The 22,581-nt window shown below is 31.7% G+C and overlaps 1 pseudogene; it reads right to left on the bottom strand.

The window, feature by feature from the left end:
• Window positions 1–20,214: 20,214 nt before the first annotated feature.
• On the bottom strand, window positions 20,215–21,961 carry LOC145006959 (F-box/kelch-repeat protein At5g60570 pseudogene; annotated as a pseudogene).
• Between the last annotated feature and the right edge of the window lie 620 nt (window positions 21,962–22,581).

Raw genomic sequence — 22,581 nt, forward strand, 5'->3', positions numbered from 1 at the left:
TATGTTTTTTAACTTTTAACATATTATACTATAATTTATTAGTTTTAATATATTATTGGATTTAAACCATCATCATTTTAAAGATACAATTTTGGAACAATTTGTATAAAATACTTAAACTATTAATTTAAATATAACATTACATCGTCAACTTAAATATAAATTTTAGTTTAAGTTAAACAACCCAAATAATATTTTGTAAATAATTAAAAGTGATAAGTTTTAGTGTCTTTCTAATAATGATTATAAGTTGGTTAATAAGGGTAAATAACTATCAAACCTAAAGTGTAATCATAAATAAACTAAATTTCAGTTTTAAAATAATATCTTTACTTCTACTTATAAATTTATCTTTTAACATATTATACTTAATTTATTAGATTTAATATGTTGTTATATGTAAACCATTATTAGTTTAAATGTATAATTTTTGAACAGTTTGGACAAATCGAACAGTTTGGACAAAATACTTAAATTATTAACTTAAATATAACATTACAATGTCAACTTAAATATATATTTCAGTTCATCTTAACAAATTAAAGAATATTTTGTAAATAGTTAAAAGTGATAAATGTAAAAACTAAATTGTAATCTCAACTTAACTAAAATATTTCTTAAATATATTTTTATAACCATTAAAAAGTTTCAAATAAATAGCTTAAAACAATTTACAATAACAATAGTTAAAAATAACTCAATATAAATGATTATATTGTTACCTTTAAAATCAAAAAATAATGTTTGATATTTTAAATAATATAATGATACAAATTAAAACATTAGGCAAATAAATTTTAAAAAATTAATTAACAATAACAACAACTATAAATAACATTAAACCATATATTATATTTAATTTTATTCATATGTAACTCGTGGGTAGAATTCATTCAAACGATTGAGATTATGAAGTCATAATAGATGTATATATTATAATATAATTCAAAATAATCAATATATTATATTAATTTAGTATATGAATTATTATATCAAATTTAACAACAATGTTATTGTTATATTAAAAAAAAACATATATTTGTAAAGATTTCAACTATATAGGTGTTTTTGTGCATTATAATGTTAACTTAAATATAAATTTTAGTTCTACTTAAAAAACCAAACAATATTTTGTAAATAGTAAAAAGTGATAAATTGTAGTGATAAATACAAAAACTAAACTGCAATCTAAATTTAACTAAAACATTTCCTAAAGATATTTTTATAATCGTTAAAAGTTTCCAACTAAATAACTTAAAATAACTTATAATAATAATAGTAAAAAATAACTATATATAAATGATTTTATTGTTACCTTTAAAATCAAAAAGTAATATTTGATGTTTTAAATAATTATAATGATAGAATAATTGTATACATATAATATTGCATAGTTTTATAACATAAAACTTATATATAATATTGGTTTCATTTTTCTTACTTTTATACATTTTTCGGGGTTTTGTTTTTTGTTTTTAGTTTTTTTTTTTTTTTTTTTTAATTTATAGATTTCTTCATCAACAAATGTTGTTAAAATTTAACAAAAATACATAATTTGCTAAACCATAATAAAAGAGGAAAGTTTGTTCACATTTAGTTATTTAACTTTCTTGAGCGGGAAACGAATTTTCGATTTTGTTTACACTTAGTCACTATTTTTTTTTTTTTTAATGTTCTATTTGCTACTGAACTATTAAACTATTCACATTTTACCTTTATGACTGGTTGTTACCAGTCATAAGGGTAAAATGTGAACAATTTCAATAGTTCAGTGACAAATAGATAATGAAAAAAAGTTTAGTGACTAAATGTGAACAAAATCAAAAATCTATTACCCTTTCAAGTCATTATCCCTTCTTCTTGCATATACAATTCTAATCAATTTACAATCTTAAGTATTTATACTTTCACCATTATCTCTATTAGGCTATCCCCATCCTCAATTATTTCTTCATCCGGTTGGATATTAATCATTAAAAATAATACAATTTCAACCAAACAAACCAATCAAGCCTTTATTCAAATGTAGATCCGTTTGTTTATTTTGATTATTTTATACACATGTATGTTTCTCTAGAGACATTGTTATTATGAACGTGATTGATATGAAACGTTTGAGTGTTTCTAGCTTTTATAACTTTTAGCGTTTGATAAAAGCTATCTCTATCCTCAATTATTTCTTCATCCGGTTGGATATTAGCCATTAAAAATAATACAATTTCAACCAAACAAACCAATCAAGCCTTCATTCCAACATAGAGTTTGGTTAATTATTTTGATTATTTTATACACATGTATGTTTCTCTAGAGGCATTGCTATTATGAACGTGATTGGTATGAAGCATTTAAGAGTTTCTAGTTTTTAGTGTTTGATAAAACACTCCCTTTTGAACAAAAAACCTCATATGACACTACAAGCTTTTAGAGATAAGTTTAAAAAACGCTCTAATCTAAAAGCTATCTCAGATAGCTAGTTTTGTCGAACACGCCTATATTTAGTTGTTTTCACATATTATTATATTTTAATTATTTCATAGGTTTAAAGGCTTCTACTTTTTAAATATTTTTATATCATAAATAAAAAATAATGATACATTACAAGATCCAATCTCGATAATTTAGGTGTTTTTGAAAAAATAAATATTAATTATTTTAGTAAATCTTAATATAATAAAATGAACCATAAATTATATTTCAATAATAAAAAATTGATTTTGGTTGACTTTTTACCGGAAGAGAAAGTTTGAGTTCAATTGGGTTGTATAGATAAAAGAAAGTAATTAGTATTTTAATAGATAGTTAGGTTGGATTTGATTGTGAATATGAACAATCTTAATTTATACTTAAAGTTTACGAATACATTGAAATTTGACAAGCCTATGATAAAATAGTTTCTGAAATGGCATGAAAAATGGTTGATAGGCCAAACATGAGGTAGAAAACATATATATTAGGCTAAAGGGTATCATACAAATTTTGTGGATGGTAAAAAGGTGCAACGTAGCCGCCACATCAACTTTTACAGTTTCTACAATTTTTATCTAAGAATTAGGTGTGGTAAATGGTTTACCTATGAGTTTTTATTTTTTATTTATTTAATTTCAATAAAAAATATGTACTTTTTTAAAAATCATACTAAAATTAAAAATAACATAAAATTAAAAATTTCATTTTAGAAATCATAAAAATTAAAAATAACATTAAAAACCTAAAAAAATGGAGTGAAAAATTAAAGAAAAACCTAGAAAAAAACATAACATTAAAATTTCATTTGCGGTTTAACTTATATTTTTCGCAAACCGACTCCTTTACCGCTTTAGCCGCCTATTGATCTTCGAGGTCGAGGTACCTCACATCTTCCATAACAACGAATACTCTATGAGTCTGACGGTTTCAGTCACATGTCTCTCCAAAGTTGAATTCAATTGTGCCATTTGTACCATCAATTCATCCGATCTAACTAACCGATCGGTTCTGATCAATGAAGTTGAAGATCTTGTTTTCCCTTTCCTTTTGCTCGAGCTTTTATTTTGTCCCTTCCCATTAGAGGAGGATGCGGGCGTATTTCTTTGATGTTTGCGTTATCATCATTAAGATTAATGCCTACGTGACCATCCGATGACACTTGTTGTGAGCTCGAATATAAATATGTTCGACTTCTTTTTGGTGAATTGGCAATTTTTTTATATGTTGCAAGTTCCCTCCACCTAATGTTTCTTTTGACAACTTCTCACACACGAATAAACTTAAAAGGCTAAAAGCATATCATCTTGGAATGTAGCATGTGTTTTTTTTTTCAACAAGCTCGCTTCAATTTCTTTGCTAGCCCATTGTTTTTCAAAGTTTGTGAAAATTTCATTCCAATGTGTCACTAGATTATTAACAAGATTTCATTTTGAATTACATTGGTCAAAGCTCTGATAATTTGGATCTCGACCTATTCCCTTACAAAACCGTTTTGTAATACGCAACCAACATTGATCACGATTTTCATCCTTTCCCATGCCACCATCTTCGGATATGTCAACCCACGCATTTGCTAACTCGACTTCTTCTTTTCGTATCCATCTTCTCAAATCAGCCTCCCCCTGTTGAGGTTGTTGTTCTTCGTCTTTGGAATCCGAAAAAAATTCGGTTGAAGGTGGGAAAGGCGGTTGTGATTAAATTGGAATTGGGTTTGCTATTGAGGTTGGGATGTTGCTCGGGGTGCTGGGGATTGGAATTGAAATTGTTGTGACATTTAGAATTGTGAATAATAGCTTGGAACCACCTACAAATGCTTGGTTTTGAGATTGGTCCATTTGTCGCCAATAAGGTGGTGGTGATGCCAAATCGTAACTGAAAAGTGCAAATGGTTTGGAAACATTTTGGTTTAAAGCATTTGGTTGGAAGAGTTTAGGGGTGTTGGAAGACATTTTGAATAAAAAATGTATAAAGAATGTAAATTGGTAATGTTGGTATATATATATATATATATATATATATATATATATATATATATATATATATATATATATATAGGCAATACATTAGCATACTGTCGGTGAATTATTTACGATACCGTTTAGCCTTATAACATAATCTAAAGAAAAATCATGATGACAAAATGACAATTTAATAGAGGAGACATTATATAAATGGTTGATTATGCTAAAATGCAGTTTTAAGTAATTATAGTTTAAACCTCTAATTTTTCTATAGTTGATTATGCTAAAATGCAGTTTTAAGTAATTATAGTTTAAACCTCTAATTTTTCTATACTAATAAAAGAATAATTATTAATACCATTTGTCATTTTCTGATAATGTACATTTTCTTTTCAAATGCTCTATAAAAATAACACTTGACAATTTCTCATCATTTTTTAGAAAGTATTGATGTTGATAATAAGTTAGACAATTGTTTATTTGATCCTTGATTTTTACGAGAAATTTCAATTCCTCTTGAATAAGTTTCGGTTATGATTGCCGATAATTAATTGTATTTCTATATTAAAAATCTTGCAAATTCATGTTTAATTAATAATTTATTAAAAATAATTAATTAACAATTATAAGTTTTACTATGAATTTTAATTATATTTATAACGGTGGTTCCCACGAGATATAATCTAGTTTTGTCATTAAAATTCTAAAAGTGGGAAAAGTGTAGCACATTTCCATATGAACTATTAAAGCTGGGACTGTTCACTATTTAAATAAAACTGAATTATCCAATTGGATAATTTGGTTCAAATATTTGGATTTTTTTTATTGGTTTTCAATAAAATTGAATTGTTATTTTGGATTTCGAATTTGTTTTGGTTTATGAAATATAAACCGAGTAGTCCAAAAAACCGAATAATAACTTATTATTTATTTATTTTTAATATATCCATAATTATGTATTAATTTTGTAGTTTAGTTTTTTCAAATAGATTCAAAAAGTTTCACAAAATAAAAAACATTAATATTCATTTTCTCTCAAAAGTTATTTATCTATAAAATATTAAACTACAATATATATTCTTATTAGTTGTTTATAGATTTCAAAGCACACTAAATAATTTATTTTTGCTTCTTGTATAAAATTTGATGATATTATAATTATATGTTGTTTTAAAGTGTTTCTGTTTTTGAAAACCAAATTATAAAAACTGATCCAACTGAATTATAATCAGATCGGATTTGAAATTAATTTAGATTATTCGGATCCGTGTTTTGAAAATCGAAATCCATTTGGATTCACTTGATTAGATATGATCCAATCCGATCCAAACGAACACCCCTAATTAAGACACCATCAAGGCATCAACTATCCATAAGCATAAAATATGTTAATTCATTAATTATATTGTATTTTAAATAGATTTTAACCATATTGGAGCAATTGTTGTGGTCGACGGTGTTTATCTTTGGAATTATAGATGATTATGTAGGTGTTTTAACCTTAACCTGAAAACCAATAAATACACATCAAAAGAAATTTTAAAGTAGAAAGTATTGATAGAGACTTAAAGATGTTTTTAACTCTTCAAGAAAAGCATGCACATATGAACAGGACGTTGAAGAGTGGATTCCGTGTTATCTTAATTATGTTGTGAAGAAACAAAAGTTGTTGATGTACAATTATGTTTAGGTTAAAATACGAGTAGAAACGTTAATATGTTTTTTTAACGTGAATACGGAATAATGAATTTAAATAAGTAGTAAAATAGTAATTATATAAGTCGATAAGTATTAATATTTTTTTCTATCCAAATATTTAACATAACTTATTAGAAATGTAAAATTATAATAAATTAATAAAGACTTAAGAACTCTAATATCATATTTTTTCTGTTCTTTATTACTTTTTCTATTTCGGACTTCAATCATTATATCTTTTTACAGTGTTTAAGCTTATAAAAATATTTCAAACTTTAAGATAAGTTGGTAATTACATTAAATAATCGAAACTAGAAGGTTATCTATGTTTCGTATAGATGGAGGGTGGCATATCGTTTGGATCTCTTAGAAGAACTCAACCAGATTCAAAGTATTTTTCATGTCTCTTAGTTGCGAAAATATTTAGTTGATGATTTCGTAGTGGTTCCAGGATATTCATGTGGATGACCACATTGACTACATTAAGAGACCGGTAGCGATTCTTGACCGGAAGACGAAAACCTTGAGAAACAAGGTTGTGGGATTGGTGAAGGTGCAGTGGCAGCACCGGAAGGGTTCAAAGTGGACTTGGGAGCCCGAGGGATGAGAGAGCATTATTCAGAGTTATTTTTGTCAATGGACTTTAAAGACGAAGTCTGAATCAAGTGAGGGAGAAGTGTAACGCCCGATCTGTTAGGTAAAGCCCTTAGCTATTAATTTCTTGCATTTGGACCCTTGGGTGCGAGTACGCTAGGCATACACATTGGTACGCCGAGCGTACCCTAGTGACTGCTTGAGGTGGGGAATCCCCTACGTATGCTAGGCGTACCCATATGTATGCATGACATACTCGAGCCAGGGGAAAACCCTAATTTTTAGGGTTTGCACCCTATTTAAATACATTAATCTCTCATAACCTTTCACACGACCAGCCTCCATTGCCTCTTGAACCCAATCTCGAAAGTCTAATCCACTTTCCAAATAGATTGAGTTTGTATGTGTTTTGTGTGGGTGTGGTCAGTGGTGCTTAGTTGTCACACCCCAAACTGAAATAACGGAAACATTCGGGGGTGGAGGACGTCATGTACAATATCATAACAATGCAATATAGTAAATCAAGTAACAACATCCATTGCATTAAATAATATAGTTAATACAAGTGTATCTTTGTAAAGTTTAAATGACACCAAAATGAATGTATATCAAAAGAATAAGACGAGTCTTGAATAAGCTCCGTCTTCGCAAAACCTAGCCATCTGTACCTGTCTACCGATGACATGAGGATACAAATTATTTTGAAAGAGTGGATCATCATTTAATTTGGTGAGTTCATAAGCAGTTTAGTGTCATTATGTTGCATTTACTTCATAAAATGGTTTATGGTTATATCATAAAAAGGTTTGTTTGTTTTCCCAGAAAATCCTATATATTCTGCTTGTAATGAAAATTTAGTCTCATACCAAGACCGTACCGTTTGTTTGTTCTCTTATAGTAATGTAAATAAAATGTTTATACAAATGAATGATACTCAAATATTAGTTTACCACCTTATAACCGGGTCGGTTAATTTAGATGAAAATGTGATAAAGTTGTAACCATGCTTGATCGAACTAGTGTAAGTACATGATGTTTTTTGGACGTCGAAAAGGTATGACATTTGTTCACTCGTGGACTTGCAGATCTGTAGCTAGCAACGAGGTGTGAGAAGGTCAATCCCGTATGGATCTATACACAAACTCACGCTCTCCCTCCAGGAGACTCTGGTTACAAAACATGGCACAACAAGTGTATTGTTGTGCCATGAAGCAGTATCTCACATTATTGTTATATTGTACTAGTTATAGTGTATATGTTCCTTTTGTAAATATATATGTTCCTCTCTGTAAATGTAAATGTTCCTTTTCTAGATGTATATGTCCCTTTTGTAAATGTATATGTTCCTATCTATTTTTGTTATAGTATGAATGATTTGACTCATGTTATGAACTGACTCATGTAAGTTTCATTGTTCGAGAATAGTAAATAGTAATCCTCTAAACTATACCTATTATAGTTTACTAGAATGTTTGATGTATAACGTCCATGTTTGATAGACTCACTTGTTAATCATAAACGAATAAGTTAAGCATATCCTTGAAAATGAGGTTTAATATTCATATAAGTATTTAGTATATATAAGTATAAGTTAATCGATAGTTGGACTAGTGAATCCTACCCTAAGCCCACAACCAAACAAGGAACAGGAGTCAAGGTTGTTAACATTATTCCTAAGTCCATTAAAGCATATTTATACTTAAATATCTATATGAATATACTTTTAAAAGTAACAGGGTTTTATAAGTAATTTAAAAAGGGTTTTGAAAATGAAGTTTAATAGTGTTTGAAGACAGTAAAGCTCTTATGTTTGCAAAAATTCAAATGTATAACCAAACACAATTCTATTGTGTTTCAACTTGTATCCCCCCTAAAAGCATTTCAAACAAGTAAAAGGTTGATTGTAGGGGTATGCACTCACTTGTAGTGAGTGGTTCGAAGGAAAGATTGATATAAGATACTAAGTATTCCTAATGAAATCCCGAGCACAAACAGATCCTAATAAACATATAATAACACATATATGTGCACAATTAGTGTACATATAAACTAATCATGTATGGAAAACACCCTTAGGAACTAGAAATCACTCATAATGGAGTGTATCAATCACATATGATTGATAAAAGGGAGTTTACGATCATACTTATGAGTGTTTGCGGCCATGGGTATGTTTACAACCAAGAACACTTGAAGTGTTCACAACCAAAGCTTGGTCTATGAGGGGTTTACGGCCATGGATGAAGGGTTCACGACCATCATGATCTTATGAAGGGTTTAAGGCCACCATGAAGGGTTTATGGCCATATACTCTTGAAGATCATGAACAATATGTTTGATTCAAGGTTGGAGAGTAGGTGTTTCTAATGGATACAAGATGCTAGAAGATGTGACAACCCAAAATTTTCTTTTGGTCAAACCCTAAAAGTCAACCACTTCGTATCATAAATTAATATCATTATTTCTTATTTTTAAGAAATATAAAGTTCGTTTGATTATTTTAATATTATTTTTAAACGAACGGGTGAAAGAAAGTGTCGTCTCGGGTTTTGATTTTTGAAAACCGCAAACACTTCACATATTAGAAACACTCGACCAAACTTTTATGTTTTGGGTTTAGAATTCACCCAAAAACCGTGAACTCGTACATATGTATGAGTTTACTCCCCAAAAACTAGTCATTTGTGTTTACTCCCCAATAGTCAAAAGAGTAAACACCAAAAACTCTCTCAAGTATCATCCAAGATTTAATTCCAAATCTTCAACCTTGTAAGTGTTCTAACCATTTCAAGTTAGTAAAACACTTAATCTAGTGTTTGTGCATCTATTCATCCATTCATTTCCGGTTTTTGTTTAGATTTTCCAAAACACCAAGAACACCAAGAACACACACTAAGTGTTCTTGGCCTTTTAGCTCAAATCAAGCCTTCTACTAGTAAGTGCTTCCATCCTTGAGTAATTCTAAGCTAGTATTACATTTAAACACCAAGAAAATATGTCAAGAACACAAGGAAAGAGGTGTTCACGGTCCAAGAAGATGCTTGGGCCGTAAACACCATAAAACGCACCAAAGTGTGCCTAAGTCCTTATCTAAGCCCTAGTTTGATGTATAAACCATCCTTGACATGTTTAAAACTTCCTTTGTTGTGTTTAAGCCTCAAAAAACATCAAATGCCTACAAATATAGGTGTTTACGGTTTGGGGATCTCCCAAAACCATGAACACCCAAAAGTATGTCTAAATGGGTTATTTTCCTTCCTTAGGCTTATAAACTAGCTTATACACTTACCTAATTGTGTTAGGGAATTGAAAACATGGCTATACACTCTTCCATGTGGGTTTACGGTTTTTAAACCCAAAGGAAAAAGCCATGAGGCCGTAAAATCCTCAAATGAGGTGTTTTGTTGCCCTAGTCCATTCCAAAGGCCAAACCACTTAGTAGAAATGCTTCAATGGCTTGCCAAACGACAAAACAACACTTGGACTTTAAGACTAGAGCTTATGACCGTAAACTCTAGAGTTTACTGCCGTAAACTCTCTAAGTCTTGACCACCAAAACCGTAAGCTCCAAGGGAGTTTACCCTTGGACTCCAAACACACTAGTTTTGCCCTACCAACACTCGGATGCAATCCTTGTGATCCTTAACACTTGAAACAAAGTGTTTTCATGGTCTAGGGTGTCCTAACTTAATTTAATAGTTATAATTTGGCTAATTAGTTATATATATGTTCATTATATGATAACTAGGCTCGTGCGTGTGTACAAGTCTTCATTTGTCACCTAGCACCGTACCCGACACTTCAATCAAATCCACTCACCACAAGTGAGTTCATACCCCTTTAATTAACCTTTGAAATACTTTTAAATGTTTTAAATGCTTTTATTGGGGGGGGGGGGGGAATACAAGTTGAATAATTATAGTTATTACATCAATCACATGTGATTAATAACTACAAAACCAATGATTTTATTACTGTTCAAACTGTTTATCAAACTGTTTTACTTCAAACTGTTTTACAAACTCTTTTACTTATCAAATACTTTTACTTAAACTTTGTTACACTTATTATAAATTGCATGCCCGTATATGTATAGTTATATAAGTAATGTTTAAAAGACTTAGGAAGGCTATCCATCTTGTTTCCTTTTCCTCGATTTGGATGTGGTCTGATAGGATATCGGGTACTCGTCCGAAGGGCGTTTAAATATTGATTACATATCATGTGTACATATATAGACATAAAAGTGCTTCCATATTCATGCGTACTAGTTACATCATTAGTAGGATACCATCGGGGTAGCACAGGATCATACTTATACTATTGCTAAATAAATGAGTCAGTTCATTCATGAGTCAATACTTATTACTATGAGAACATATACAATTATACTAGAAAGAGAACATATACAAATATACTAGAGAAAGAACATATACAACTATACTAGAAAGAGAACATATACAACTATACTAGAGGAAGAACATATACAACTATACTAGAAAGAGAACATATACAACTATACTAGAAAGAGAACATATACAATGATACTAGAATGAGTAACAATACATTACATATACATATATACATTGATAGAATTGTGATCCACTGTATCGGAGCATGCCTTAAATGTCATGGCCCGAGTTGTAGCCAGAGTCTCTTGGAGGGAGAGCGTGAGTTTGCGTATAGATCTATACTGGATTGACTATCCTACACCTTGCTGCTAGCTACATCCGGACCTGCAGGTCTGCGGGTGCCAAACGTCATTTCATTTTACGACCTACATTTGTCGTTGTTTATCCAGTCGATAGTATGGTACAATTAATCACATGATGCCTTAATATAAATCTGGTTTAAGGTAGTTAGTACAACAGTAGTTCCTATAATACAACACTACAGTACTACATTAATTTACCCTTTACATAATTAGTGATCTTTTCACTTAAACATTAATGTACAAACTATATTTTGGTAATAGAAGGCTACTTTTAATAGAAAATATAGGTTTTTCTAAGAGATTCAAACTTTTACAAACACTTACAAACATTCACATACTTATATTACCAATGTTTACAAACTCGTGTTTATAACTACATTCAAAACATTTTGATACAACCACCGATACTAAAATACTTATGGACTCACCAGCTTTAATGCTAATAAACTCTTTCAAAATAACTTGTATTCTCAGGTCATCAGTAGACAGGTACCGAGGCCAACTTTTGAGAGGATGGAGCGCATTCAAGACTCATCTTATTATTTTGATTTACATTTTTGGTGTCTATAACTGTACGGAACACGCTTGTATTAAAATGATATATTTAATGAAATGGATGATGTTGTTTGCTTGTTTACTGTTATACTGTGTTGTGATACTATACATGACGTCCTCCGCCCCATAACGTTTTCGCCGTTCTTGGTTTTGGGGTGTGACAGAAGAGATACTCACAATTTTTGGAATCCCTTGGGGTTTACGGCCACCAAGAACAAGTGTGTGTTCTTGGTGAAAAGGATGAAGATTTGAAGATCTAAGTCAAAAGAGTTGGATTCATGGATGAAATCAAAGGGTTTCACTTGAATGTGGAAGATACAAACAAACAATGAAAGGAAAACTTTGAAGAGGAATGGAAGTGTTCTTGATGATACTTAAGACAAAATTGAGTGTTCTTGGCTTGAGTATGAGAGAAATGAAGGATAAATGAAGGAACTTCATACTTAAGGGAGGGGTGCAAGGCTGGCCATGGGTTTACGGCCGTAAACCCTAGTTTGCAGTCGTGAACTCCTTATGATGGAGTTTCTGGCTGAATTCTACTCAAAGAAATTTAGTTAACGCATCCTAACACAACATCATTGAATGTACTAGCCTTAGAACACTCAAACAAACTCTTAACAATGCTAAAAGATAGCAGAAATGAGTCTAACTTTTGATTGAATTGATTGACTATACAATATAGAAATTTCGGGTTGTCACATCATCCCCCTATTAAAGGGAATTTCGTCCAGAAATTAGAATTTAAGCAAATACATATGGTTTAGGGAAAAGATGAGGATATTTCAGTTTCATTTGATCCTCACGCTCCAAAGTGAATTCAGGTCCTCGCTTGGCATTCCAGCGAACCTTCACTATCGGGATATGGCTTTGCTTCGTTGCTTGACCTCCCTGTCCATGATTTCTAGTGGTTCTTCAACGAAGTTGAGGTCCTCGCTTGACGTTTTTTGGACGTCGAAAAGGTATGACATTTGTTAACAAATAAATTATTTAACTATTGATCTCATGTTATTAATAAATTACATAATGAGAATTCAAGAATAATAAATCATTAAATAAATTAAAAAAAGGGTATAATGGTAAACTTCCTATATCTAATTATGGTAAAAAAAATAATTCAATGAATAGTGTGTGACTAAATGCACCAATGAGAATTCAAGAATAATAAATCATTAAATAAATTAAAAGAGGGTATAATGGTAAACTTCCTATATCTAATTATGGTAAAAAAATAATTCAATGAGCTCCTTAATTAGTTTAACCCTACAAAGCCCACATCCCTAACCTTAAAGAGTACGGAGACTTCCTTAAATCATCGATACCTCAATTCCTCCTTTCCACCAGAAATCGATCCTTACATGCGAACACCACCATCTGCCTATTATCCGCCATCATGACAGCAAATTCTAGATCCTCTATCCAACTGCTCTTCTTCCACAGCTGCATGTTCGCCGGCCTATTATGATCGGAAAGAGGCTAGAAGTGAGGGTTCAGTGGTGCTGGTGGATTGCTAGCATAGGCGATGGAGGGAGGCCGGCAGCGCAAGGCTGCTTCCTTTGACTTCATTCTTCTTCTGATCCGATCATCTTGAAACACAAGGGTCGTTGTAAATTGGGAGTTGTAAGGCGACAGTAAGTCGTATGGGGTGGTGGCAATGGGCAGGTGGGTGGAATCGGTGATGGAGGAAGCTAGGCAACAATGATTCAATCAATAGGTAAAGGCTCCTTCTTTTCTTTTTTGTTCTTGTTTGATTTAGCAGAAATACATAGGTGTTCGTTTGATTAAGAATCGATGGATGTTTGTAGAAATACCTCAAAGAGAATTTGGCAGCTTTGTTGTATAAATGGCCTGAAAGAAAATTTGATTTCTATGTTGCACGCCAGGTGTTTGTAGAAATGCCTCAAAGAGTATTTCTTTTATTTTTTTCATTAAACCATTTGATATGTTTTTTTTGTTGTTTTATTATCTCCTTATTTGTTAATTACCTGAGTAGCATCAATCTTTGCTATTGGTATTTGATTTTTTTAATCAATTTAGGGTGAAGATTTGATTAAGGGTTTATAAGAGATTTTCACAAATTTAAGACATTTTAGAACTTAAACATTGTCAAAAGCATTTGTAATCACCTGATTAAATAAGCAATATGTGGAAAATATCAAAATCTAACCTTCTAATATTTGAAAATTATTAAACTTAACATGTTCCACTGTTAACAATTTTATAATATTGATTTAGTAGCAAATTTTATGTATTCTGTCAGAATGTATTCTATGTATTGTATCATATTCTATGTAACATTCTAGTAATTCTGACAGAATGCATTTATACATTCTATGCTTTAGAATGTTTATATATAGAGAAATACGATTACAAATGGAAAATCACATGCTTTTAATTCTTTATAGTGGCATGTAAAGTTATAACTAGCATATTTTATTCTATATATTCTGCGAGATTGTATTCTATGTATTATGCAAGATTGTGTTCTGTATATTCTACCAGAATGAATTATATGTATTCTCCAAGAATGTATAAATTAATAGGAATTGCAAGCAACATGTTTTTAACCATTATTAGTTTTTGTTGCATTTGTGATAGGAATGGTCGGAAGAATGGCTTGAAGACCTGATAAGAATGACTTGAAGAATGAGCCAAAGATTGATGACACTCACAGTTTAAGAATGTTCTTATTTTTTAAGAATTACACTTGTATTAATTCATTAACTGTATATTCAAGAATGCTGATTTTTTTATGATATTCTATTAGAATATGTATAAATATATTAAAATGTAGAAGGCTATTAGTATGTAAGAATATGTATGAATTTGTATTTAAGTTCGAATGTATATGAAAATATTAAAATGTTGTTATTCTTCAACTAGGAGTTCAAGAATTCTGTTATTCTTCGTTAATATTCTACTAGAATTAAACTCTGAAAGAACATCATTCAAATGAAAATCCATTCTGACGGAATAAAATCATTTATGTTTACAAATTATGTTTAGAATTAATTAGAATTAATTTAAAAAATTCAGATTTTAAAATTAGAAGTGTTAATGATCCCTTAAAATCCGAAAATTACCTTTTTTAAAATAGGTTAATTGATCAAAATACCATTTTGCTGAAATTTGTTTGATTATATGGTACATGCTACTCTATTATAATATCATAGATACTCAGATCATAATCATTGATTTTATTCATCTGGTGGTCCAGATCTGTGCATTTTGGCACACAATAGTTAGTAAAAACAAAATAACCTAAGCGTATATATATATATATATATATATATATATATATATATATATATATATATATATATATATATATATATATATATATAACAGAACAATTGTCCAGAATACTACTCTGTTATTCCGGAGACCTCTCATAGATGTTATATTCCGCAAAAAGTGGTTAGTTTATAAAAAAATAGTTTTTTTTTATAGCGGTTATATTACTCAATTTCCCAAAAAAACATTCATCTTCTTCTAATATTACTCAAGGTTCACACGTACTAATTAATACATTGTATCATACTAAGTACTTCAAATTTGAGAAAATGACTTATTAAAGTAATTAACTTTTTGGTATGTTTACATCTGGGTAGCTATTTTTTGTGCACATCTAGGTAACAAACTTGTTGGAAGTGTTCACATATGACCATTATGAACGGTTATAGTAGGTTACATCCTAGATGTGAACACTTTCAACAAGTTCGTTACCTAGATGTTTATAAAAAAAAACTACCCAAATATGAACAAAATAAAAAAGTAAGAGTAAATTACACGAATGGTCCCCGTGGTTTAGGAGAATTTTTTTAGTCCCTAACTTATTTTTTTTAACTCAGATGGTCTCTACTGTTTATTTTTGTTGCGCGTTTGGTCCATGTCTGTCACACCCCAAACCGGAACGGCGGAAACGTTCGGGGGCGGATGACTTCATGTAGTAACGTAACAAATGAATACATTGTAAAGAAAGCAATACAACCATCATATATATAATTGAAAGTTTACATTGTTTAAAAGAGTACATGTTCAAAACCAATTACAATATGATGCCAAAAATATGACTTTAAACTGGTGCCGCAACGTTCCTTCTGCAAAAAAGCTATTTGGTACCTGCAATTACTGAGTCCTTGGGACATACAAGTAGTTTTGAAAGAGTAGATTAGCATTTAAGCTGGTGAGTTTCATAAGTATTTAAATGATAGTATTTGTATGAACTAAAATGAAATGGTTTGTTTTTGTTTGTTAGTTTCTAGAAAATCCCATATTTCCTACTAGTATAAATGTAGCCTTAAATCAAATCCAATGTTTGTTAGAAAGTTGATGTTTTCCCATATGTGAGTAGTGGTTTAGAAGTTCCAAACTTGTATCAAAATTAGGTTTTTCATGCCTAAAGTATGTACGTATAAAACCTCCAATACGTCTGAAAAACCCCATAAATCAATGTGTTTTTAATACTCTATGTGAGTTTTATAACCATGCTATTGATAAGGAATGCCTATACACAACATTCTTCAGGTGTTGGAATGATCTGACGTTTGTCACCCCAAATGGTGTACTGTAGCTAACAGTCAGGGTGCGGGGTTGTCAATCCCGTATAGATCTATACACAAACATCATGCTCCCCCTCTAAAGGATTCTGGTATATAATACAGGACTTGAAATGTGTACTCGAGTGTACGTGAAGTTTAATGTCTCACAAAACTTAGTATAAAACAGATTTACGTGTAAAAATGTTCGTTTGTTCTTGTACATGAGAGTAACTTCTTGAAGTAGTATTTCAAGTATGTAAAAGTTCGTAGTATTCTCGTCAAACTATACCTATTATAGTTTCCTAAAAGTGTGTTTCATTTGTATAATAATCCCTAGTGAAAATGCTCACTTGTTATGAAAAGTATAATTTTTGTAGTGCTAAAATCGACACACATAAATATAGTATAAGCAGAGTGTCTGATTTACATAAATATATAAATCATTTCTTATTTCAAAAGATAAGATGCTATCGTGGTATAATTTGCATATGAAAGTTTCCCTATAATAGTTATAAATCACATATGATTCCGTTGATAAAAAAACGTATAATGAAACTTTATATAACACACAATAATAATCGAGTGTTTACTTGTATTCCCCCCTTAAAAGCATATAAAAGTATTTATACAACATTTAAAAGTGTGAATTATAGGGGTATGAACTCACTTGAAAGATCGAAGAAGGCGAGATGAAAACCAGATAGAATTTCGACTCGAGAAAGTGGATTTTCTCGGGATTCTCGGGAATCTCGGGAATCTCGGGAGCACAAACGACCCTCGGGACTTGAGTAAGGTAACTGGGACTTCGGGATAGCACGGGCACGGAAAACGAGGCAAAAACGCAAGAGAGATGAGAGGAAATGACTCTTTTCTTCGGAACCCTCGCATCCCTTTCATAGGGGGTGGGAACCGCCTCCGTACGCGAGGCGTACGCGTGCGTCACACATGAGCGCATCCTCGACTGCTTCGGACTCCGGATGGGACTAGACATAGGCTCGCATAGAGCGCGACGTGGACGATCCGAGGCCTAGGCCTTGAGTACGCTGGGCGTACGCGTGTGTGGCTCAGCCTTCGGATAATACCGAAATTTCCATTAAAATTTATATTTTTAATATTTAATAAACTTCAAAAATTCATATCTTCTTCATACGAACTCCGTTTTCGACGTTCTTTATATCCACGCGTAGGTGAGACTATACTCTACAACTTTCGTTTAGATTCCGTCGGCAAATTTTGAAATTATTTTTATTATTTATTTTTAAAAGGTCGTGGTAAGAAAATTTCATTAGAAATTCATAACTTCATTATCTGACGTCTGTTTTTGCTAGGCTTTTTACTGTTAAAAAGCCATTGTCGAGACCTTCGATTCTCATTTAGGTCATTCCGGTCAAAAGTCACTTGATCTCTGATTCGAGTTTTTAGTTGTCAGTTGCTAAGCCGAACTTGGAAAATTCATAATTTCCTTATACGAAGTCAGATTTGGGCATTCTTTTTACGTACGATCACAGTTTAATGACATCTAACATAATAGGTAATTTAATTAGTGATTTTTGGATATTTTATTTTCGAAGTTAATTTCATTATAACGAACGTGGTTACAATACTTGACTTTTTAGGTCGTTTACATAGAGTTGAAATATCGGGTTGTCACAATGTCTTACCTAAAAAGACTATTGTGTCCTTATTAATTTATTTTTTAGTTAATTTTCTTATTTATGTATTTATTTTTTTATATATTTAAAAATTTAATAGACGCTACATATTTGTATCCCCTCACCCTAAACTTGAAACAACATTTAAGAAATTTAATATGGATCCCACCGGTCATCATCCTATCTTTCATCCTCCTCAACTTCTATTTTATTTCCATCTTTAGTGACATCGATGTCTTCACCAATCTTCTTTTTTTGGTCCTTCAACTCTGACGAACCAACACTATAACCCATTGTCTCTTCATCTTTAGTGGGTTGTGGTGTTGATTCGATGGAGTTGAAGGACCGAAAAAAAAGAGATGATGAATATGTCGATATCACTAAAGATGAAAAATAAATAGAAATTGAGGAGGATGATAGATAGGATGATGATGAGATACAGAAGTTGAGGAGGATGAGAGACATGATGGTGAGGAGATAGTCTTTTTTAGGTAAGACAGAGACCAAATGCGTAAAAAAAATAAACACTAGGGACCATTCGAGTTAAAAAATAAGTTAGGGACCAAAAACACAAATTCCTCCAAACCACATAGACCATTCGTGTAATTTACTATTATTTTTTTTGTTCATATTTATTCGGGTAACTATTATTTTTGTGGTACCGAACTTGTTGAAAGTGTTAACATCTAGCATGTACTCTGCTACAGCCGATCATAATGATCATATGTAAACACTTCCAACAAATTTATTACCTTGATATGTAAAAAAAAAAAATAGTTACCCAGATGTAAACATACCAAAAAATTAATTAGCTTAGTAAATCATTTTCCCCTTCAAATTTAGGACGTTTACAAGAATTCCGTTAAGAAAACATTTTGTTGTATTAGTCAACTAATCATTAAGTGATTCAAATTCCACGTGTGCACGCTTGTATTTTATAAAATCTTTCATTTTCAAATTTGACAAATCGTCTATAATTTTGAATTATAAATCAACTATAATTATGAATATTGTTAAATTGCTTATTGGGTATTTCCACTCCAACTTTGGGTTAGAGGTGCAATGGAAAAATGAAACCTGCTATATTTATGAAAATTATATATTTGTTTATTAGATCATTTCCGGACTAAATTTGAATGAAGAAAATCAATTTTTTCAATGCACCTTCGATCCAAATTTTGACCGACTTCTTTTCATACCACCGCTCTCTACGATTATATGGAATTTATAATAGACATAATTGATAGTTGATACATGTTTCTTAGAACATCTATAATGTATTGAACTTATTAATTAGAGTTTGATGGATTGATACATCCAGGGGTGGACGCAAGATTTCATAGTAGAGGTTGCACAGGAAGATTAAGGGTTGCACGGTAGTAAAAAAAATAATTTTTTAAAAAATTTCGAAAACTTTTCCACTGCGGCCGGAAAATTTAGGGGTTGCCGGTGCCACCCCGGAACCCCCTAAATCCGCCACTGGATACATCATCATTTTGTTTTGTATACAACTCTATGTTAATTTTCGTACGATGCATTGAACTCTATAAAGTTCAAGGAAATATATTTTTAGTGATTAAAAGGTTTTGTTTTTTCGATTGAAGTCAATATTCATTTAATCATAATGTCAATCAGGATGCCTCCTCCCTTTAGATGTTTGATTTTATGATATTTATTGTTGATTCCTGTTTTTTGTTCATATTCTAATATTCTTATTTATTACGTACGTATTGTTTTCTTTTAATGTTCATATTGGCTTGCTCCCCATTTTGCTGATCGTTTATTTTTGATATCTACTTCGCGCCCAACGTCTGTTGAGGTGTAAGAAACTCGTTATGTAACAAGAGAAGATATGAGAAAACAAAACAAGAAAAAAGAATAATAAACAAAAAGATAATCAGTGCACCTATGTGACTAATGATGCTGCAGATTATGTAACATCTGAAAATAACTTACAAAGTTAACCACGAAAACAAACTATAAATTAAGATGGATTTGGAGGGAAGAAACCTATGGTCTTTGGTCTGGTCACGTCCTCAGCAACCCATCACAGCACAGTCGTAAACAAATTGTGATTGTTGCTCCTTAACACCAAGAACATTCCAATCCAAGATACCATCTTCAATCCTAGATTTTGGACTCCAAGAATTAAGAACAATCGATGCATTCTCACGACTTTTTTGTACATACACAACTAGAAGCCTATCCCCACAAGCCTTAAAGACTAAACTCCAACCTTCCATCGAACTAGCCTTAACCGGAAGTCTGCCCAAAACATCCCATGAGTTCTTGTTTTTGTCATATTTCTTAACCATGCTGCTCATATAGTCAAGTGCATATAGCTCGTCACTAACAGCTGCAACAAGAGGAGGTGCCTGGGTAATCTTGTTTACAATAATAGGGTACATCCCATCAATTTTCCTCCACTGTTTTGTATTAAGATCAAACTCCTCACCACAAGTTAACGAATCAGTGCTACTTGTCATCCCTCCTATCACATAAAACTTTTTATCCATGAAAAAACAAGAACATAATCTACGTGAAGAGTGCATATCCGGCAAAATTTCCCATCTACCTGTTGATGAATCATATAACTCAGCTGATTTCAGAATATTTCCATTTTTGTCACACCCTCCTGCAACAATAGCAATTGATCCAAGAGTTCCAGAACCAAATAAGCAACGAGGGTTGTCTCTCCTTGCTCATAGCTACTTGACTGGATTGGGTTATTTTTTAAATCGAATGAATTAAGCTCCAACTATTTTAAACACCCAAGAGTTCCTAAACACAGACACACACACACACACACACACACACACACACATATATATATATATATATATGAGTGTACACGAAAAGCATAACTTACTTGATATTCAAGCGCAGTTTCTAGTATGCTTACGATGTCGGTCATTAATGGACGTTCTTCCAAGTCTCTACTCAAACACCGATAAGCTATTGTGGTGAACGCCTCTAAAGATTTAGGATTTATTTCATCCTTTATTTTATCGAAAATAATTTCCTTTATTTTGTTTTGTGAATAGTATTGACGCACCAAACCTGTTAAAGAAGGCCGATGAATACCATTCTTGTTGCCGATACATAACCTCCCACACAACACTTCAAACAAAACCACACCGAAGGAATAAACATCAGACTCTTTTGTTAATAACCCTGTTTCCATATATAATGGATCACATTACCCGATCGTGCCTACGCCATTGGTGACGAGAAATGTGTAATCTTGGTTCGCGGGACCAAATTTGGACAAACCTAAATCTGAGATCTTGGCATTCCAGTTCTCATCTAGGAGGATGTTAGAACTCTTAATATCACGATGCAATACTCTTTGTTGGGTCCCAAAAGGATTATGAAGGTACGCCAGTCCACGAGCTGCCCCGATGCAAATATTAAGTCGTTGAATCCAAATTAGATCATCTTTGTTGAGATATGAGTCAAGACTTCTCCTGGATGCATACTCGTACACAAGGATCTTTTCGTCATTTTCGTCACAAAATCCTAATAGAGAAACAATATTGTCATGCTTGTAAAGAGAAAGCATAATAATTTCTCTCCAGAACTCAAGTTTCCTTGCCCAAATACAGGATCTAACCGTTTTATGGCAACAATTTCTTGCCCCTTGTAATGAACAAGCTCTCCTTTGTATACTTTTCCAAAACCACCCATACCAATGCAGTTTTCATTAGCGAAATTTTTGGTTGCCAACTTTATAGCTTTCAGTTGTATTTTGAGATATTCAAACTTATGCATGAGATGCATCATTTTTGTGGTGAAAATAAAATAGATATAAAGTTAAGAGCTTTCAGGAATAGCTTAATGGGAGAAATATCATGAAAACAAGCAACTCTTAAGTCATTTTAAGCTTTCTCTTTCTCATACACAACGACAATGCACTTGGTAATACTTTATCTTTTTATTCATTTTGAATAGAAAACCACTTATTTGACTAGATTCCAAATAATTTCTTTCAATTATTGTGCTCGATATTTTTCTTAGGTGGGATCTATACTAAGACCACACGGTATGGGTCATAACGAGAAAGGAAGATGCTGACATGGATGCCCACAACGCCGTCATAACTGGGGAACACCGCCCCCTAACTCGTTGCATCTCGTCATGGTGAACCTCGTTGGCGTTGTGACGAATTGAAACGGAAAGGTTTTACGAGGGAACACCAACTTTTTGTTTTTTTTCTTTTTCGTTTTTTTTTCCTTTGGTGTTGCATCTTGTTGCTCATTTCCCCACTTTGTGTTATAACACCACTTGCTTATGTGACATGTGAGGTGACACAACTTGATGTTGCACCTTGTTGCCCACACCCAATGCTCTAAAAAAGGTTATCCCAAGTCTTTGTGCATTCTTAATCTATTTTTCTTTTTAGA

Source organism: Lactuca saligna, chromosome 7 (assembly GCF_052625555.1).
Source record: "Lactuca saligna cultivar CGN05327 chromosome 7, ASM5262555v1, whole genome shotgun sequence".
Lineage (NCBI taxonomy): Eukaryota > Viridiplantae > Streptophyta > Magnoliopsida > Asterales > Asteraceae > Lactuca > Lactuca saligna.